Here is a 19,861-nt window from a genome sequence, read left to right on the forward strand (position 1 = left end):
AAAAAAAAAAAAAGTTGCTGTCTCAGAAAAACAAATCAATTTATCAACCAAGAAATCAGTATGTTCTTCAGAAAGCAATTGTAACTGCTTTACTAACAACAGTGAACTATGGAAGAAAGGGACCATTTAACTCCCACTTGTGAAGACATTAAGACAAAAAATGCATCAATAGACCAATCCCTCCTCCCCTGGGCTTCCATACAGCCCTCTGTATTAATCAATTATCAGCAGCTAATTGAGACTTGTATCATTCTGTAGCTTGAAAAAGTCTATAAGAGTTCCATCAAACCTCTTCCCTGATGCTAGAGCTCAGATGGCCCCCTGTGACTGAACATGTTGCCTTGGAGAAGTGTTGATTTGGAAAGGACCTAACACTCATCACAATTGCAATTACGTGTTCCCTATCTATATATTTCCAAGACAAGTACTTGACTAGGCTGATATTACCTACAAATCTGCCAAACTTCTACATTTGGGTCCTTGCAAGTTAAAGTAAATGAGTATGGAAAAAAAGCAAATAATCAAAAATTTCCAGGTCATATGCTCTAAAACAGGGACCTACTGTAGCTTCTTGTCTCAGCAAACACCTTAGCTCATGTACCTTGCTACAAAAGGAGGCTGGCTGTGTAGTGCAGAAAAATGAACCAGGGCATGTTAAACTATCAGTTTATAATCATTGCAAAGCTAAAGATCAGCAACCACTCACAAAGCTGTTCTAGAAAAATTTGCAGAAGATGCTGAAGATTTGGGCAACTTACCTTGAATAAAGTTTGATGAGTAGTTTCTTTCTAAAAAGAGGATAGTTTACATCCATTAATGTATTTTAAGGGTTAAGCAAGATTTTTTTTTTATTTCAGGTTATATTACTTTGTTTACATTCCTAGAACCTTTTTCTAATATTCTAAGCCTCAGCATGAACTAATTCATAGGCAGTTTATGAATCTGTGATTTCAGCATTGTTCTTTGGATTAAATAAGCTTTCCCTGCTGTTGTGCTTCCCCTCCTTTCCTCTTCATCCCCAATTACTCTCCTTGAAATAGATCCTGAAACAGTAATGACAATTGAATCTCAGATTTTGTTGCCCTGGGAAAAACAATGTAAACTTAAAACTTCTCTTATTAACAGCTATTCTCTCTTCTTCTTCATTGTTGTAGATCTTACGTGCTTCTGAAAGAGTATTGATTTATTTTTTGCCATGTCTTAGCAGGATAGTGTCCATTTTCACCCTCTCTTGAAGAACTTGTATTAAGCTTGTTTAAAACAGTACTAAATGTCTTTTGACATGTATTTTACTTTGCGTCTTTCAAGGCACTCTTGGTGGACCACATTTGAGTAACACATCACTGTTCTTACTCTAAGCAGCTCTCAGTTTTCATATTCCAGCAGAGATTCTTGTTCATCCCAAAGCATAAGGCTTGTAGACTGTATTACTGAATGCAGTACTTTTATTTTACTCCAATTCTAGTAGCTGTCCAATGCTCCCTTCATGTAGAATTTTGATTGTCACATACTGCATCATCATAGTTCATTAATGCCTTTCTGATTTTAACAGATTACAGACAGCATTTACTGTTAGTTATCTCATTTAAGTTAGTTCATATTTCCTCTCTTCCTGGGTTAAGATATTCTCACTCTTCACCTCAAATGATATTTTATGTGGAGTGATTCTACTGTAAGGAGAAAGTGCAGGGAAAGGAATGATCCATCCTCATCAAATGCTAGATTTCTCTCCTAAGTTTATTAGGAGACCAGGATTTACAATCATGTTCAGAGGTGAGCAAAGAATTGGGATATGACGGGTTTTTTGAAAGAGAGTCCTGTCGCTGTTGAGCCGCTAGCAGAGAAAAGGACCCAAGTTCCCAGTGTGGCAAGAAAAAGCCTTTATTATTTTGATTTCAATATATATATAGACTTTTCAGAGGTCGCCCAGATTGGTCAGCCAGAAACCTCCCCCTAGGCCTGATTGGCCAGGCCTGAACTGTCCAAATCTCGAGACACTGTTTAAAAAACATCCAAACTTTATCTTTGTTTAGAAAACACAGCGGAATGTTCTCACGAGAAAGACCTGTGCTAGCCACAGAGTCCTTTTTGCTTCCAGTTCTATTTGCTTCAGAAGTAAATCTGTAAATTTAGTTTTACAAGTAAAGCAAACTTTAGGGGTTTTTTCATGCTGTAGCTCCTCTGCTCTCTCAGTAAATCTGGAAATTCCTCCCAAACTTTGTACTCCCATGAAAATATATCAAATTTTTCTTCATTAGAGTGTTTGTAGTAAAAGCAAAGACCTATGCTTTGTGATAAATGTGCCACAGGTTTCTGCTGAAATGAGTATTTGGAAATCATCCACTGAGAATGCAAAGCAAAATCTAGGAAACTCATGCCCGAAAAGGATTCATCCTAAAGAACGACTTGTAAGCTCAGCAATTCAACTATTAACAGGGCCAGAAATTTGCATTCTAACTACAATTCATGTATTTTCAGTCATCTAGACATTATCATAAGGCATACAGGATTGATGTTACAGTCCATTCCTTCTAATTTCAGCTCATCAGACAGGAGGTCCAAGAGTTTATTTTTAAAAATTACCTCAATATATTTTTATTATATCCTCTCCTTTAAACTCAGTATTTGGAGAGAATAGCAGTACAACATTCTGCTACAGGAACAGGAGTATCCAGATAAAGGCCAGTATGATGGAGGGAGGCAGGTTATCTTTCAATTGGCTTATACTGTTTCCTCAGTGTGTCTAAAGCCATCAAGCTGCATCAGACTACATAGCTGTGCTGAGCAAAGGTCTGACAGTAAGTTGATCAGACAAATGTGCTCTGTTCTGTGGAAAATCTAAGGTGGCATTGGCTTTAAAAGGACATTTTAGTATAAATCAATACATTTGTGAAGAGCACTCCACATACCTATAATTTTCAGGCATTTATTTTGTATAGTTTGGATTGGTTTGGGTTTTTTATGTTGCTCCCTTTTTTTTTCCCCAAACGTGTCAGGGGATAAACATGTGCAAAAGTCACTGAAAATCTTGTTGCAAAAACACATAGCTTGGCAAAAATCTTGACAGCAGGAAAGTTTGAAAAAAAGGGGAAAAAACAAGATAAAAAGCCTGCTTCTCATTGGATCTGGGGAAAGGTTTTGTGTTTGGGTGTTTTACGATGTTTTAAATCCATTGAATTAAAAGGGTTTTTTGTCTCTCAGAACACAGCTGACTTATGCTATTTTGAAATTTGGAGCATGGAACATATTCAACCCTTTCCAACCTCTCATTACCTAACTACTGGGGGTACTTCACATGCCACTGAAGGAGAGGTAGCCTTTAATCAAATCCTTAGCTGTTTGAACCTCTAGGGTTACATTTTAACACAAGCTGTTATGCTTGAATTGGCTTTCTTCATTTGTCAGTTATAGTTTTGCCTCTCTCTAATTCTTGGCTGTGGCATGTTTTAAAATATCTATTTTCCAATACTTACTGCAGAGGTTGTACAGAGTTCAGCATTGTGGGAGAAGTATTTATGTTCAGTATATATTTGCATTAATGAGATTGAGCTACTTTGCCATACTCCTGTATTTAAAAAAGGAAAGCGAGGGAAGGAGGGAAGGAGGGAAGGAGGGAAGGAGGGAGGGAGGGAGGGAAGGAGGGAGGGAGGGAGGGAGGGAGGGAGGGAAGGAAGGAAGGAAGGAAGGAAGGAAGGAAGGAAGGAAGGAAGGAAGGAAGGAAGGAAGGAAGGAAGGAAGGAAGGAAGGAAGGAAGGAAGGAAGGAAGGAAGGAAGGAAGGAAAGAAAGAAAGAAAGAAAGAAAGAAAGAAAGAAAGAAAGAAAGAAAGAAAGAAAGAAAGAAAGAAAGAAAGAAAGAAAGAAAGAAAGAAAGAAAGAAAGAAAGAAAGAAAGAAAGAAAGAGAAAGAAAGAAAGAAAGAAAGAAAGAAAGAAAGAAAGAAAGAAAGAAAGAAAGAAAGAAAGAAAGAAAGAAAGAAAGAAAGAAAGAAAGAAAGAAAGAAAGAAAGAAAGAAAGGAAAGAAAAAAGAAAGAAAGAAAGAAAGAAAGAAAGAAAGAAAGAAAGAAAGAAAGAAAGAAAGAAAGAAAGAAAGAAAAAGAAAGAAAAGAAAGAGTTAGTTATTTGAACTGGAAACATAGCTAAGCAGTCTGAAAACCTCATGAACAATGCCTGGCTGTGTCACTGAGTTAAAAGTGCCATCAATTATGTTTTTGTGAGTTAGTGATTAAACATATTTCTTACCCAAAAGTGCCGTATGTCCTGACACAAGCAATGCAAGTCAGATCTCTCAGTTCTAGAACATTGTCAATTCAAAATGAATGCATCCAGGTATTTCATCTTTGCAAAATAAAAGAGCACAGTAAGGGGAGGAGAGTGAGTTGAAAAGAAAATTTCAAATAATTTGATAATATTAGTTGCACCTTCCTTCCATGATTAATTCTGCATTCCAAGAAGAAGGCATTGTGTGGAAACACAAAAGTGCAACAGGTTTGCCTTCTCTTGCAGCAAGGTGTGCAGCACTGCTAGCAAAATGATTAGAAACTGTTCTCAACATTTAGTTTCCTATGCCTTGGCCACAGAAAGGAATTATAAGAGCCATCAGCCAAACCCAGAGCACAAGAGAGTTCAGTATCATGACAGATGTTCAGTACACTCTGGTGATTTCCTCCTTCATGGAAAACACAAAGAGAAAACACTGGAACATTCATTGCAATGCCCTTACCCTTATACACTTCCAAGGCTTAGCAGCCTCCCTTCTACAGAATACAAGGAATTGAAAAACAATTTAACATCAGCTTTCTTCTCTCATTCTAAATTCAAGCTTAATAGTAAAGGAGAATCAGACAAAGATGCAGGTACTAATCATAGCTTCTTCTCTTGAGTATCAAGAATCTCCTGGTATTAAAGGATCAGTCTGAGAGATAAAAGGTTTGGGTGTTCAATGTGTTGTCATGACACTGCAAATAAATACCAGCTTTTCCAAGGATTTAACTCCAGACATTTCTGAACACCAGTCTGTATGTTGCCTGGTGTAAGCCAGCAGTAGCTTATCACAGACATTTAAATGATATTTCACAGGTGTGAGAGCAGTTCTAAGTCAGTAGCCACCACAAAATTTGATCAGCTAGCATTGTGTATAGTTTTGTGTTTCTTTATATAGAATGCATTTCTTCTGAATGCAGCCATTTTTATCTACTCTTGAGTCATAATTGCAGACCATTTGGAGACTATTTCGTCTATGCTTCAGAGATGAGAATGTTAAAAAATATAATGAATTCTTAATATCAAATCTAAAATTTCTTTATCTTTAATATGAAAGCCATTTTTAAAAGTTATGTTGTCCTTTATTACAGATATTTAGCATTTTTCATAATATCTATCTTAAATTGTTGTTTTTCAGGTTTAATAACTGTACAGGGGTCCATTCAAAAAATTACTGTATTGCTCATTGGCTTTCTGTGTCAATTTTTAATGTCAAGTCTTTATGGTTTCTGCATTGTTTTCACTTATTTTGTTATTGCTTTTTTGTTTGTTTTTTTTTACTAAAAGAGCAGACTTTTCACATTTTTCTGCATTTTTACAATCTTGTAAAATTAACACAGGTCTTTGAGACTCTGTGCCATATTCTGATTCAAATGCTTTTTGTCACATACATAACTCCACAGAAAAATCCTTTCAGTGCTGAATACCTAGGTATTTTTTGACAGGTTTCACATATGTGATGGTTGCTCTTTATACATCATGGCATTTAAACCTCTTTGGCTATTTTTTTACTCATCACGTGGTCTGTCTTGAACAGCTGTCCAGGCTTGGCTGCAGTTGCATGAAAATGAAAAGAAATTGAAGGTGAAAAATGTAAAGAAATCCACCAGGCTTTATGTCCAATGGTGTTAAATCTCATAAAACACTTTGACAGCTGGTACCACACCAGCTTGGTAGCATTTATCCTGTCCAGAGAAGACCATGAAGAAAAATATTTCAGAGTCAATTATGATTTATTCAGCTGTTGCTAAAATCTAACTTGAAAAAAGCAAACTTTAATAAATTATCTTGGCAATGATTGTCCCAACTTTTAATCTACCAAAGCATCTCCAATAACTCTCAGAGGCTGAACAAACCCCACTGTCATTGTACACTGACACTGCCTTTCTCTGGAACTACGTTGTGCCCTCTTGGAGTCTTCAGAGTCTTTGAGCAATCCAAAACCAGGTTAGAGAAAAGGAAGGTGGAAAGATTCCATTTTCAGGAGTAATTAATCAGAACTGAAAAAAAACCATTTTCAGTTTTATTCTTTATTCTCAACTTTTCTTCAGCCTCTTCAATAGGGTATAAAGTGTCAATGAAAATGGGCAAAGTAAGGCACATTCCTAGTATAATCAAATGACTGGACTAGCATAAGAATGCAAGGAAAAAACAAAACTAGTGAAGAGATTTGAAATTCGAGGTCTCTACATGGACATTTGTGGGATATAAGGAAAAGAAGGAACTTTGCACTGGGGCAATACAAGAGTGTTGCTGTGTTTTCCTAGGCATAAAAGAGTTCATATATCAATATTCAAAAAATGGGAACTGGATATTAATGATGGGCAGGAGAGAACAGACTATTTTTCCCAGTTCTATTTCCACAAAAAAAAAAGGAAGGAGGAGTGGATAAAGAGAGACAAAATGTTGCCCAAGAGCAATGGTGTCTTCTTGAGGAACATGTGACACTAAATGACAGCCTTCATGAAGTCAGGAGCAAGGAAATGGATGGCAAATTGTGACAAAAGCAGGTAAGTCCCCAGATTCACTTTTTATGCTTATCTATCCCTGTTCTGATGCACATAACAATGCACTGAGCTGGCAACCACCATGGCTAAGAGATTCACAAACTCACCAAGGGCTTGTGTCTAGCTTGATAAATATGTGGTGTTTTCATTTATGTAAATATGTGCAATTTGTGTAATGTAATATGTCTAATGTAATATGTGGTGTTTTTCCTTTATGTAAAATTTTCTTAATCTATTGAGATTGGTGTTGACTTGTATTTTGTTTTGATGTTTCTTGCTGATGTGAAGTTTAGCAGTTTTGAAAACCAGATTCCAGATCTCAGTCTTTTTCCTTCTTAACATCAATGAGATTTTTTAGAGTAATCTTTTCTAAGATTTCTTAGAAATAATTCTGTTAATATTTATACACATCCATGTGTATAAATGTTTGCAATACCAATGTCTAAACATGAACACAAAGTATGTATATCCATTTTCTATCTACTGACTTTTAGTGCCTTTCAGAGCCCCTGAGATACCATGTGTGGCCTGCTGTGTGGCTCCATAAAAGCCTAATTATTTGTTCTTATCTGGCAGCTCTGTGCTGATATCTTGAGTATCCAAAGATGCTGCATTGGTTTTGGCTGCAAGAGAGTTAGTTTTTTTTAATAGTAGCTAACATGGGACTATGTTTTGGATTTATGCTGAAAATAGTGTGGATAACACAGGAATTTTTTTTTTTTTTTATCATTGCTGAGCAGTGCTTGAGCCCATATTTTACAAGAGTCTGATTTATTTCCATTAATTAATAACTATTTTGTTATTCACCTCTTATGAATTCCAATTTTAGTTCAGCACAGTCATCTGTGGAATATCTAAACCATGGTTTTATTTTGTTTTGTTAAACTAACAAACAAGAATAACAAAACAAAACAAAGCATAAAGTAATTTAGAAATAAACCTCTCACAGAAAAATATTTTTATCTTCATTCACATTTTTAAAGCTTCATTAAAGGTACCAGCTTTCAATTTTCCACAGTTACTCACACTCTGTCAGGAGTTAGATTAGCATTGCTTCATATCCTTTCAGATTACCCTAAACATCAGCAGTTGCAGCCTTTGTGCCTTTTTAATTCATAGTAGTTTGTGCCTAATGATTTTGTACTTCTTCAGGCTTAAAATCTTCACACACTGATAAATAATGCATTTCTTTTCATTTCATATTTTGGGTGCTGTAGTTGATAATAAACATCTTTGTAATAGACTTGGTTCTCCCTCCATGGGGACAATTTCCTTTGCAGAGACAAGTGAGATGCTGTCACGCTACAGAGAATAAAAAGAGGATGCACACCCTTTTAGACAGAGCAGCAGTTTCAAAACAGAAGCTAAATAAGAGTTTGTGATGTGCTTCCTGAAGCTGGACTTTCCTCAACCTTAGTTGCATGAACTTGCTTTGGACATTGGTTGTATATGGGTGTAACCACTGTCAGATCCTAAGCGAGGTCCTTTGTATGTAATATATTTAAGCACACACACCAGATAAACTTGAACTCCAAGAATACGAGAAAGGTTTTCTCCAAAACCTTTCCATTTATCTAAAGCCTCTGATACAGCATGAAAGCCATACCCCTTGCCTGATAAAATAAAAAATGCTTTCTGTAAAGAACAGAACTAGAATTGTAGCCAGTTGATTTGATTCCAAACTTGTCCTCTAAAGCTTGTAAACTTTTAAGGATGTCTTACAGAAAGTGCTTGATAACTCCATTTTTCAGAGTAACTTTGCATCAAATAATTTTAAAACTGAAATATATTGAGACTATACAATTAATCATAATAACAGTGCAAAATAAGCTGAAGGTGAGCCATCTGAAAGATGCATCTTATACTCTGATTGTGACTGGGAAGAGAGAGCACTGATTTGCCTTGTTCTTCTCATTCTCTCTGTATGGGCAGGAAAGTAATTGCCACTGAATCTGCACTCTCTCTTTAAATGGCCTTACAGTTTGGTTTTCTGAAGGAAAGTGCGGCAGCGCGGTGTCACGATTCACAAGCAGCCACCCCACGCCGCAATGTGGAGGGAGCTGCCCGTGGCCAGAACACGCCAGGCAGACACGTGGCTGTGGCAGGCAGTGGAGCTGCGGGGGACGCGAGACTCCGTGGAGGCGTGGCGATGGAAGAAATGCAGGATCACCATCTGAGGTTTCCAGGGATTTATTAAGGTCCACAGTCGAGGGTCAGAGGAAGCTGGAGGGGGCGGAGAGGCACGGGAGGATTCGGGGTGCTAGAAAGCCAAGATGGTGAACCCCGAGAGAGGCTTTCGCAGCGGCTTATCAGGAGAGGGAACAGAGGCGTGGTTACTCAGAAGAGCCCACTAGGGGAAGCCAGAGGGGAGGAGCCAGGGAGGGGAGAGGTGTAAACCAGTAAGGTTACAGCATGGGATAGTACAGGTTTCTGCTAGGGAGAAGTCTCTGGAACAGCATCAATATGCAAAAAATCTTATAAGCACACTACAGCAGGAAAGGGAGGAAATAAAGAAAGGCTAGATATGTTAACAGCTTTGCGCAAACCACCATTGCTATTCCTTCATTTTGTTCTCATATCAAGATTACAATGACTCATGCTTTCTGCTTGGCCCTAGTATCACTTGACATCTCCTTATCTTTCTTGTAGTACTTTTCATGAAGTATAGAGAGCTATGTCCTAAAAGGGGGTGTGCTGCCTTTGTTCAATATACTGGATTTTTCAAATGAATTTTTTCCACCCACCTTGTTACACAATGAAAAGTGGAATGTGAAAGAAGCTTAAACAACTCTCCATTACAGTGAGTCAGTGAGTACAAAGTTTCTTGGTGTCATTCCATACAAAGTATATATCTTTCTAAAATGAAAAACATCACTGTTAACTTTTGAATGACTTTCAAGAAATACTTTTCTGTATCTGTCAAGCATTTATCAAAACCAGAACTGAAAGAGAAGACTGTATTTGTAGGTCAGAAGTTCAGCTCCTGCCTCTGCAGGAGGTGACAAAGTTCCAGTTCCAAATGAATATTTGTATATGTACATTGAGTTTAGATGGAATCTTTAAAATAGATTTGCATTTGCAGTACTCAAATCTCTCATGTATCTGGTATCTCTACCCTGTGACACCATAATAATGCCAGTGCTAAAATTCCCAGGCACCTTACAATCTGTACATTTTTGCTTCTAAAATGAAGATATCTTGGCTCGTTTTAAACCCCAATGTCCCACCAAGAACCGAGGTGTTCTTCACATATTTCCACAGGACTCAGGTTGAAGACAGCACTGTTGGGGAACATCTCGTGAGTCAAGTACAATACACAGTAGCACCTTTCTTTCACTGCAGCACTACATGGTCTGACAGAAGAGCCATAAGGAAGATTGACATTCAGCTTGGTTTTCAGCTCCAAGGTGACTCTCACTGCCAAGGACATAACTTAATGGTGCATTTATTGGAGTGTTTGTGGGGTGGGAAATTCTTCCTTCCAAATATTTCCAAGTGTATGCCATCAGACCATCACTGAATAAAATACTCAACCTTTGCAGTCCTGAGGAGTTTCAAATCACACAGGTCTGAGGTGAGTGACTGGCATTTGCTCCAGTTTGGAGTAAACAATAAACCAGTCCTTGTGGAATTTTCGTGGGAGATAAGCCTCAGTCAAACTGCAAGGGTAGCTGAGGAAATGGAACCCCAGACTCCCCTGTGTTTGGAAATGTAAGGACTGTCTCTATCTTTTATGTGTACTGAATTTGGGCTCTTGGGATCAGGTGGGGTTTTTCCTGAATGAAGAGGATCAGGCTTGTGGGTGGTCTGGGTAGTCTGAGGAGTCTGAGTGCACCTGAGGCTGGATAGGACTGATATCCACCCCTTCTCCCCAAGGTAGCTGCTGCTTGATTTAGCATCCCCCTCTCGAGGCTTTCTGGATTCCTGGCAGGATTTTGTCTCTGGATTGCCTTGGCAGGGAGAGGGTGGTGGCATTGCATTTCACTGAGGGAGCCCAGGCCTCCTCCAGCCATGTGATGGGGAGGCAGCATTTTCACCATGTTGCTGATGTAAACTAAATGAAAGCTGTCCAGCATCACATCCCCAGTGGCAGGAAGGCCACTTGTGGCTTCTGAAATGAGGGGGACCCGGCTTTGGTTTTTAGAGGCTTAAACACAGACATCCAGCATTTGCCCACCCACAAAAAAAAGCAGGACCCTGGGAGAGAGTGGCCTCAGGACACAACATGCAGGATGACTGAACATGCAGTTTGACATCTTATTTCATCTATGACTGTTTCTGTGAACTGTGTGAAACCCATGGTGACATTGGTTCCAAAAGGATTATCAACGTGATTATACTGACTAGAGAATTAATTAATCACTGACATTTGTCAAAAAAGTCATTGAAATTCTATTACTTCATTATTAGCATAATGAAGAGATTGTGTTTGCCCTCTCTGGCAATCAATCAAGCATCTGGCATGCACTCCAGTGTCATGGAACTAAATGTAAAACCAGAAAGTATTTGATTTTGAAAAGGGGTTACTTTGCTTGTTTGATGGGTGCCACACATTGTTTTTCAACAGTTAAGTATTTATTTGTGTCTTTCAGATGATAACTGGTAAAAGTCAAAGATCACAGATGGCAAAGTGAAATGGCTTACCTTCATTAAGGGAGTAATTTGAACTACAGATATATAGGTTAAAACTAGTAATTTCCTCCATGACTTTCTATCAGTATATCTCAGGGTGTTTTATTACAGAGATTAGTATCATCCCTGTTTATCCATGGTAATAGTGACAAGAGAAGTGAAATGATGTGCCTTTAGATAAATAACAAAGCCAAGAAATGAAATCAGCACTCCTGAGTTCACTGCTCTGTCATCTGAGTAAATTGAGTTAATGCTATTTTCAAAATTAAGTGATGAATTTGTCCCTCAGTCACCACTGAAGCAAAATTATTACTTAATCACAGCATACAGTAACATACGCATAGAAACCATGAATGTGCTGCTTGCCTGCCAGCAAAGCTAAATACCTGCAGTCAGAAGCAAGGCAGAATCATAAGGGTAATTTGTTCTCTTGCTGTCTGGATGCAGACACAGCTACCATCCACTGCTAACTCTCCACTTGAATCATAATGCCATATGTACTCAAGGCATAGCCAGGCAGCAAGCCCTGCAACTCAAGGTCAGGAGTTGCTGCATCTGCCAAATAGCAAAGGATAAAATGAGCGTGTTGAACAGCATTCCTTGAACATTTGATTGAAACTCTTTTCCAAATATCAAGATTTCAGCAGGACCTTATAATTTTTCACATAGCAGTCAGATACAATTTATTTTTCTGGTCACTCAGACACATGGAAAATCAGTAAAATCTCAAACAGAAAATAGCAGCTGGAGCTCCTCTACTAGGAGTCTCTGGCTAAGTGTGACCTCTCATATTAGTTACAGGGCTGTTGGCTCTTTTCTCAATCTATGGTGACTGTGATGGCAGTAAAGATTTATAGTTTATATATATTTTTGCTTCAGCTGTTATATTGAGGTGTAATTCAGGTGGTGGACAGGATAATAAAACTCAGCTTACCAATAAAGGAGGACAACAAAGATTAAATTTTAGACTTGGATCAATTTTGGCTTAAAATCAGATAATTTATAACTCAGCATGACTAAAAATTACAAACTCTCAGATTTCTTTTAGGGCATAAGATTAACCATCTTCTAGTACTGACAGGGTCCACAGGGTTCAAACTTAAACTTTCAGAGGTATATCCATATCTAGGTAGGTAAGCAGATGGGTAGATAGATAGATATAATAGATTTGTGTGTATGTCTGTCTGTCTGTCTGTATGTATGCACTCCATGTAAGACAGAAAGAAAAAACACTGTTATATCATTAAGAGGAATTTTGTTTCTCTCTTCCTAAGATATGTTTGTAAATATACAGATAAAGCTATAGAGATATACAAATATATTTTCTCCTAAGACTTTTGCAAAGATTTCTGGGGCTTTTTGAATGTAGCAAAAATATACATGGACTTCTGCATGACTTTGAACTAAATCCTTATTTTTGCTCCTGTTTCTCCCATTTTAAAATAGGGGAAATAACACTGTCTCTGTTTGCAAAGCATGTGTGTGTACATCCACTAAGGTGGAAAGTATTTGTATCACTGGGATAACCACTTTGCCGAGTCATAGCCCTACCAGCTCTGGGTAACACAGCCATTGCTGTCTCACAATGGCAATACTGCACCAAAGTCTGCAGGAAGGATTATGACAATAGCATGGCTAAGCAGGAAACACTGGAACAAATCCTGTATGATGGTCATGCCAGTGTTCAGGCAGAATCAGAAGCCAGGCATCAATCCTGCAGATTTCAAGGTCCATTTCAGCAGTTCCTGGCAGAAGAGATCTTCAGGCAGCTTGGGTGGATGTCAGAGCTGGCTCTCTGTGAGGAGGGCCAGCAGCAGCTACAGCCCCCAGAGCTGAGCACTGCCCTGGAGCAGGGCCTTGGCCAGCTGGAGCAGCAGTGTGGGCAGCAGGTTCAGCAGCCAGTGTGGCATGTCCCAGAGCAAGGCTTGCAGTTCAGGGCAGACTGGCAAATGATGGCTGTCAGCGGGATGTTTGCTGCTGCAGAGTGATGTGCTGGATTCTCACCACTCCTCATTTTCTTGTGTAGCCTGTCTCCCTGCTGACTCTCTCTCATTTTGGCTCTTGGCATGATATCTGACATGAGTTGTCCCCTCTCCTTCTGATCTTGCCTTTCTTCTCCTGTTAGCACAGGCAGGGCTTAACCCTTGACTGAGTTTCCCAGGTTGCTTTAGTACAGTTTTCACTTTTGTACTTTTACAACAAACATAGGTCATTGTTGCCTGCTGGTGAAGAGGATTTTTAATACATTTTACCATTGCACAGTTCCATCAGCAAACACAGATCTGTACCACAGAACCTGATATGAGGAAAGGATGAAGTGGAGACCAAGTACAAATTAACTATAGTGTTAGACTAAATATTATTTAAATGTTTCACATTTGCTTAAGCCTTTCATTTGAATTTTAACATTGCATTTCAATTGCAAGCTATGAAAAAATATTTTTGTAATGTACTCAAAAGCAAATAAGTAAATAAGCTTTGAAGTAATTAAGGCAGGGCAAAAAAAATTTTTGTATTTCCACCTTCTCAGTGCAAATGGATCATTTCCCATTCAAAACTCCAAGTTTTATAGCTTCTAATTTTTACAAAATAAAATGTCACATCTTAAAAAAATACATCCCAAAATGTATTGCAAATCTGCATGATCATAACCGTGATGAAAGTGAAGGGGAATGTTGCACATAATACAGGTAAAAATTAACTACACACTTATTAGAAGCTGAGCAAAGTTTCTTGTGGATAGTTGTTACCCTGTGATTATTGTTATCACTGCTGTCCAACAGCCTTATTTAACCCCACCCACCCTTTTTCACCCTGCCAAATGGTCAGTGATGGTAGTAACTGTTATATAGATAGACTTGAATTTTGAAGACCAATGGTATTTTTGGAGGAGATTTTATCTGTGTCTGAAGGGACTCAAAGGTTCTCCTTGTGAGCCTCTTCCCCTGTTCCTGAAAATGGTCATCAACTCAGGCACTGCCTAGCTCGTCAGTCAAAGTTGTTTTCTGCACACAACCCTTCCAAATTTTTCATTGAGAAACTTGGTTATCACACCCAAATTCACAGAAATACAGAAGCTGGATGAGAAGGAGGGATCTGAGTTGCACTAAATCTTTCTTCTTGCTATTTACTGCTTATTTTACTTTTCTGCTTAAACCAGTACATTTATTCTTCTTTATTCAGAATTAAGGAAATGTAGTGTTCCTATGTTTTGTATTATCAGTCTTGAAATTACTACAGGTTATCCAGCTAGTGGCACTGGAACAGATCTAGTGAGATATTTCTGAAGATTGGGTAGGGTTACCCTGAAACTTCGAGGTGTTTTCCTTTTCTACTCCCAGCAAGATGTTCAAACAGCCAGGTTTAAAAGAGGACATGACAAAAAAATCTTTCTCTGTATTTCTGTGCTTGTTATTCCCCTTTTGATAATTTTCCCTAAGATGTTTCTGCATTATTTTTCCACACCTCATTAAACTGTTTCTAAACCTCTATTTTCCTTTATGAGCAATCACGAAGTTGCAAATTCTCAAAGCTGTTACTTAGAAACCTATGCTCTTTAGCTTCCTTCAGCTTTTCTTTCTGTTTATGGCTTGTGGGCTTATTCACACCTTTACAGAGTTAAAAAAATAATCTAGACCCCATTCTGTGCTCTAAAACTTGAGACAGAGATAGTTAATTTTGAAGGAATTCAGGTATTTTCTTTCCTTTTAAAATCTGAGCTTCTTTCGGGAAAAAAAAAATTAAGCACCAACTCTGTGAAAGAAAGATTTGCCAAAAATGAACATTTGATTGATATATGAATCTTTTTTTTCCCGTAAATACACTGGAGGATCATTTTTAAAGTCACTGTATACATTCAAAGTAGTCTTTACTACGAGACATTGGTTTTCAAACCTAATTCTTTGATGTATTAGTGACATTTAGGCTTTGTTCATATATATGATATTCTGTGTCTGTAATTCAGAAAATTATCTGCTGTTCTAAAGTCAAATAGGGTTCGTTTTATCCATCTCTTCTTATTTATCTCTGTTTTTCTCCATGTATATATTTTCTCCCATTGCTAGACAAAGATAAGCTACTTGGACTATTCTATACTGAGAAGAAAAAAACCCCTTTTATTTAGGCCAAGATTGCATTTGGCATTTTCCCTCATTTTCTTGTATCAGAAAGTTAAGTGCTCAGCTCTTCCCAAGGTAGATATTTTCCCCCAGCAGCACTTAAAAATCACAGAACAAAGATGTTCTAAAGATCCCCTCATTGATAAAGCTGTTAAACAGGACTGGTCAACACTCTGAGCGTTGGGAAACACCACCTATATCTGGACACCAGCTGGATACAACTCCATTCACCACCACTCCCTGGGCCCAGCCATCCACCCAAATTTTTACCCAGTGAACAGTTCACTAGGCCATGCCATGGGCTGTCAGTTTGTGCAGGAGAATGCTGTGGGAGGCAGTGACAAAGGTTTTACTAAAGTCTATCAAAAAATGTTAAAGGATTTCCTGTCTGTGGGAGCCAGAGGACTGATGTTTATGATCTACATACAGAAGTTGTTGGGATGCCTTTATTGTGTATGTATCATCTTTTCAGCTATTTTGGGAAAGATCACACCAAACCCTCATTTCCATCTACCACAGGACAAGAAATATCCCATGACTGTTGGAAGAAAAATATGTTTTCTAGGGTTTTTTTATCAACCAGAAGAGAAAGGTAAGAAATATAACACAACAACACTCTTAAGTAGTGGTGTGCCTTGGCAAGGCTGCTCTGACATACTGCAGCTGTCTGTAAAGTCTCTATCACCTCCACATAGACACACCTGGGACTTCTGTCAGAGAGCTGAATCAAAGGGCTGGGCTTTGGGTAGTCATACTGCTTTATCTGATTGTTTTATCAGTTTGTGAAGAGGTATGAAAGTCCCAAATCTCCACTATTCTCTCTGTTTACCCTATTTAATGAGACAAAGATTCTTACTACAAGAATCATTTCACCTTCCTTTTCTCTGTGAAGAATCCAGTGCCTTTTTGGATGTTATAGAAACTCTAACACACCAGACACTTAGAGGTATTATTTTCTCTTTAGCTGTTTGTCAATCTAGTAGAGCAATCATGTCTCTGAAGATTAATATCTGAAATTGAAATACTTCTCAGTACTTTCAGTCTGGACAGATCCTGGTTTTGTTAGACTGTTTTGTTTCAAGTTTCTAGATTATCACCTCTCCAAGCTCCACACAATTACTTTATTTGCTTGACTTATTACAGGGAGGCAATTCACACTGAGTTCAGGCTGAGAACAAATTTTTCTGTAAATGTAATTTCATATTTTCATTTAATCTTCTGCTTCTTCATTTCTGTTTCTCAGCTGTGGTTTTAAAACAAAGAGCTTGCAAGCTCCCCAGTAGTCATTCAATGAAATCATAAGCCTTGTTTCTTTCAGAAGTCTGCTGCTGCGACACAGCTTAAATACTGATTTTTGTTGCACAGATAAAAGGCAAGAATAGGAACCTGAAAATAGAACTCAAAGACAATCCAAGCACCAATGACCTTTATAAAAATAAAAGGAATAAAAACCCAAAAATAGGCACCTAGTAAAACAATAAAGATATTCTACAAATTTAAACTTGACTTTTCCCTTAAAGGTGGAGGTCTCTAAAAATTACAACATGGTTTTAATTTCTCAGTCATTCAGTGAAGAAATATCTATGTAAAAGATGGAGTTTATTAACTCTCCAGTCATAACCAATTGACACTTTCAGTTTGGCAGAGAAGGTGTAGAGTTGGACAGCATGAACAACTTCTGTTTTGTACATATTTTTCTCCATAGCCCTGTGTGGGTAACAAAACCAGAATTAAACAAACAAACAAACACACACAAAAAAAATTTATTGCCTGGTAAAGATTTGTAGAATACAATGAAATGTGGTCTTTTTTCTTTATAGCATTTTTGTTACGAGCCTTTTGATCTTTATAGCCTTTGCAGAGGAAAAGTTGTGGGTACTGCTCAGTTGCTGGACTGACTAAAAAAAAGCTGGCATTTGTTGAACGCCAACAGGAGCTTCATCAGGCATTTAAGTTTTCAAGTACAAAATGTGTCCTTGTCAATTTAAATATATTTCATGGATGCAGTCTTTTTCTTTTTAATAGATCCATTAATACATTTACCCATTCTAATTACAGAACTCTCATTTCTATTCCTATTGATTTGAGCAGTAATTTTCCCATCAGATTTAATGGTTCAGTACAAGACCACAGATTCTCATCAGAATTAAGTCCCCTGATGCAGCAGCTTTTATAAATTTATGTGGGTCAAGTATGGTAGGCACAACACATGCAAAGTACTAGAGTCACATATTTTCTTCCTAATGAAGGTGCATTTTTTGTGATCCTCTGTTAATAATTGTTCTACACTTCTGATTTACACAGTTTACACAGCTTTGTGTCATCTTTTCAGGTCTCGAGTTACTTTAGAAACAAATAAAAAAACAAACAAACATAATAATTGCTTTTACAGAGACAGGTTTTTTCAAAATCCCCAATATGTGAACTGCAGTACTTAACATATACCTAAGCATCAAAGAATTTTCTGGATATCAGTGAACATTTGTTTTAAGTGTGAAACATATACTCCTTCAAGAATTCTATATACCTTATGTTTTGTACCTCTTCTACCATATAATTTAGTATTTGGGCTTGGTATACAACATTGCTCAATAAAGTCTACCACTTGCATTATATCACTATTCTGATGGCACCATTGATTTTCAAAGAATCTCTGAATTGAAATGATATATATTGATTATATAGATTAATGTATGCAAATATCCTTGATATTTTTCGTGACTGATTATGATAATCTTGTACATCTCTGGACATTCTTAAAGTCTTCTTTTTAGTCAGAGAAATGAAGCTGTCATGAGTCTATTTTTGTAGATATTGTTACTGCGTTCTTTATGAACATCATTCTCTAACTCAGCAGAAGGAAGAGCATTTAGGAAAGGGACACATCGTCCAGAAAACATGTACTAACTGAGAGGTATCTAAAAGACACAGTGGATTGAGCAATTTGCTTGAGGAATTCAGTGTTCAGTAGCTAAGGAGTTGCAAGCCTGAATTTGCTAAAACCTAAAGGCAACTCATTAAAAAAAACCCAAATACTAAAAGCTTTTAAAATAGTCCTTGAAAGAGAGGGAAGTTTGTAGGAAGTTTGAAATGGTGCATATTAAAACAAAAGAAAACAAAAAAAAAAAAACACAGAAAATATTTTGAGAAAGAAAGCTCTGGTATCTTATGCCAATATCAAAGACTCGGAATTGATAATTGCCATCAATCTGTCTTTGTCAGCAATAAGGATAAAAATTCTCAGTGAACAAATTTCTCCATAGTGAAACAGAGGAACGTATTGTCTCCTGGAGCACCACGGACTGGAAACCTTCAGAAAAATTTAAAAGACTGGGTGGACAAGGCTGATCCAATATCATAGTGTCTGAACCAGCATCGGAATTGCAGCTTGATCTCTGATAGTGCAATCTACAGAATAAATTGTCTTTGGCAACTTAAGAAGGTCCTTTCCCTCCCCTCCTTCTCCCAGTCTTTGATGTCATGTCCTTACTCCCATTCAACACCCTGTGCTGAACAATTGGTTTTGCAGGACATTCACAAAGCATCCAATATTTATCTGATTTTATACGGGACTGGACAAAATTAATTTCTGAATCCCATGTAACTTTTCAAATTTATAGAATAGTTTATGTTTGTAGGCACATATGGATTTTGTCTTGTCCAATTCCCTACCCATAAATTATTCTGGCAGAATATGCTGCTACACAGTGTGGAGAGATGTTTGGCTTAGTGCTACTGAGAGCTCCTATCTCTTTGAACAATTTTCCCTGTCAAGTTCATGTGGTACACCACCTTCTCTTGAAGAGACAATGCAGAAAGAACATTAGTCTGAAACACTTCTAATGTGTTCAGAGAATATCTTGTGTCTCCAAACTCAGAGCTCTGTTAGCAAATTTCCTTCACAGTCTTTTGCCATTTGGACTGAGTGCACTAGATAGAGGATGGTATTGATTTCACCCCACATGCCTTGAGCACCACCTTGGTAGCAAGGCTAAGTCAGGCTTCTATTGATATATCTCCTTTTCCTTCTGAGCAAATCAGCCCATGCATGTCCTATGCCTAAATATCCAAGGTACTCTCTGCAAGCTTGTCAATGTAAATTAGTTTGCTTTGATGAGAATCTCATTAGCACCTGCTGCCCTTTGAAGTGTCAGCACTTAGAAATTATGGCCATCAAAACAATACAGAACCACTCTTTCTCCACTGTTCTGCACTCCTTATGCATCAGAGTAAAGTAAGTGCAATATGAAATTGTATTTCATATGCACTGACTGGTTTCATCCCCTTAAGCTCATGCAGAGAGATTGCTTTGCTTCATCTTGCTATGACTCTTCTCGGTTTATGG

Source organism: Lichenostomus cassidix, chromosome 3 (assembly GCF_008360975.1).
Source record: "Lichenostomus cassidix isolate B80296 chromosome 3, HeHo_3.0, whole genome shotgun sequence".
Taxonomy (NCBI): domain Eukaryota; kingdom Metazoa; phylum Chordata; class Aves; order Passeriformes; family Meliphagidae; genus Lichenostomus; species Lichenostomus cassidix.